General features: G+C 48.7%; 1 protein-coding gene across 1 annotated transcript in view; it reads right to left on the minus strand.

Annotated features, from left to right (window-relative positions):
• The window catches only part of ALDH3B2 (aldehyde dehydrogenase 3 family, member B2), a 22580-nt gene that overhangs the window by 20664 nt on the left and 745 nt on the right, over positions 1–1171 (minus strand). The gene's annotated exons all lie outside the window — the stretch shown is intronic.

Raw genomic sequence — 1171 nt, forward strand, 5'->3', positions numbered from 1 at the left:
GTCTGTGTGTCTGTATGTGTATGGGTGTCTGTGTCTTTGTGTTTGTGTTTGTGTGTGTCTGTGTGTGTGAGTCTGTGTGTGTATGGGTGTCTGTGTGTCTGTGTGTGTATGGGTATCTGTGTGTGTGTGTATTGGTGTTTGCATGTCTGTGTGCATCTGTGTGTGTATGGATGTCTGTGAGTCTGTGTGTATGGGTGTCTGTGTGTGTATGGATGTCTGAGTCTGTGTGTCTGTGTGTGTATGGGTGTCTGTGTCTTTGTGTTTGTGTGTGTGTGTCCGTGTGTGTGTGTCTGTGTGTGTACGGGTGTCTGTGTGTGTATGAGTGTGTATGTATTGGTGTTTGTGTGTGTGTGTATGGGTGTCTGTGAGTCTGTGTGTTTATAAGTGTCTGTGTCTGTGTGTATGGGTGTGTATGTGTGTATGGGTGTCTGAGTGTGTCTTTGTGTGTATGGGGATGGTGCATATGTGTGTGAGTTTCTGTGTGTCTAGTGTGTATGGGTGTCTGTGTGTCTTTGTGTGTATAGATGTCTGTGTCTGTGTGTGTACAGGTGTCTGTGTGTGTGTATGGGTGTCTGTATGTCTATGTCTTTGTGTGTAAGGGTGTTGTGTGTATGAGTGTCTGTGTGGGTATGGGGGTGTGTGTGGGTATGGGTGTGTCTATGGGTGTCTGTGTGTATGGGTGTCTCTCTCCATGTGTGTCATGTGTGTGTCTGTGTGTCTGTGTGTCCTTGGGTGTATGAGTGTCTGTGTGTGCATGGGTGCTGTGTCCATGTGTGTCTGTGTGGGTGTCTGTGTGTGTATGGGTGTCTGTGTGCATGTGTGTCTGTGTATGGGTGTGTGTCTGTGTGTATCTGTGTGTGTATGGGTGTCTGTGTGTGTATTGATGTCTGTGTGTGTATGGGTGTGTGTGTGTGTGGGTGTCTGTGTGTGTGTGTGGGTGTCTGTGTGTGTGGGTGTCTGTGTGTGTGTGTATGGGTGTCTGTGTGTGTGGGTGTCTGTGTGTGTGTGTGTGGGTGTCTGTGTGTATGGGTGTCTGTGTGTGTGTGTGTATGGGTGTCTGTGTGTGTGGGTGTCTGTGTGTGTGTGTGTGGGTGTCTGTGTGTGTGGGTGTCTGTGTGTGTGTGTATGGGTGTCTGTGTGTGTGGGTGTCTGTGTGTGTGGGTGTCTGTGT

The sequence above is a fragment of the Mandrillus leucophaeus genome, unplaced genomic scaffold (assembly GCF_000951045.1).
Source record: "Mandrillus leucophaeus isolate KB7577 unplaced genomic scaffold, Mleu.le_1.0 Scaffold30, whole genome shotgun sequence".
Lineage (NCBI taxonomy): Eukaryota > Metazoa > Chordata > Mammalia > Primates > Cercopithecidae > Mandrillus > Mandrillus leucophaeus.